Source organism: Nestor notabilis, unplaced genomic scaffold (assembly GCF_000696875.1).
Source record: "Nestor notabilis isolate BGI_N333 unplaced genomic scaffold, ASM69687v1 scaffold15985, whole genome shotgun sequence".
NCBI classification, from domain to species: Eukaryota; Metazoa; Chordata; class Aves; order Psittaciformes; family Psittacidae; genus Nestor; species Nestor notabilis.
The window spans coordinates 39,203-40,271 of NW_009929891.1; positions in this window are offsets into that span (position 1 = coordinate 39,203).

The following is a 1,069-nucleotide window of genomic DNA, read 5'->3' on the forward strand; positions in this document are numbered from 1 at the left end:
TCAAGGCCAGGTTGGACAGGGCTTGGAGCAACCTGGTCTAGTGGAAGGTGTCCCTGCCTGTGGCAGGGGGTTGGACCTAAATGTTCCCTTCCAACCCAAAACATGCTATGAAAGTTACCCAGAATAATGAAAATGTTTGAAAAATTCATTAAAAGAGGCTAGAATACCTGCCATGACAGGTAGCACACAGGGTAGCTAGACAAAACGTGTTCAATTAAAAGAACTATTGTCAAAGAGCTAAGAGAGACAGAAAATTTATAGGACCTAATCGAATAGGAAACAAGAAAGCCCACAAAAGGCTTAAGGGATTTTTTTGTGCATTTCCAAATTTATATTTGAAAATACAGGGAAGACTGACTCAGTTCACAATCCTGGCATAATAAGCACAAGACATTCACTGTAAAGGTTCAATATTCTAATACCATTCAGAATATTTCTGGGTATTTCCTTAAAAAATGCTTTTACATTGAAAGTATGTATAGCATATTAAATGGCCTCTGCCTGTTAAAATTTGACAAATGCATTAGGATTGACTTTCAAGTAAAGTTTGCCCTGTGCACTCAATAGTGTAATAGCTGTAATTTCAAGACATTTTCACATAATTTGGCGATTTTATTTAATTAAATCCTGAAAAATTATTTTACATTCATTAACAGCATATAAAGAAAACCCCACCATGGTCCTCAATTTCATTTTTTTTTTAAACGGAAATTCCTATCATTGTGTCACTTATGCATTAAACCAACACAAATTAAGGGATTAAAAATAATAAAACCTCATTATTTTGACCACTAACCACTGCCTTCAAATGCACACATTAGTCCAGGAATACGGTCCTTTACCAGAGACTGCAAAGTATTCTGCATACAGAAAAGTCCTTATGACTATCATCTAGGTCTGTTATTTAAACATGAGCTGGAAGAAAAAAATTACAGGAGGAATGGAAATTCCAATTTTGAGGCCAGAAAGGATCATGTTAATAATCTGGATTAGTTTCCTAAATGCTGCAGACAAGAGAACTCCAGAATACAGTGTCATTTCATGGGCACATCTACTTGCCATGCTGCTT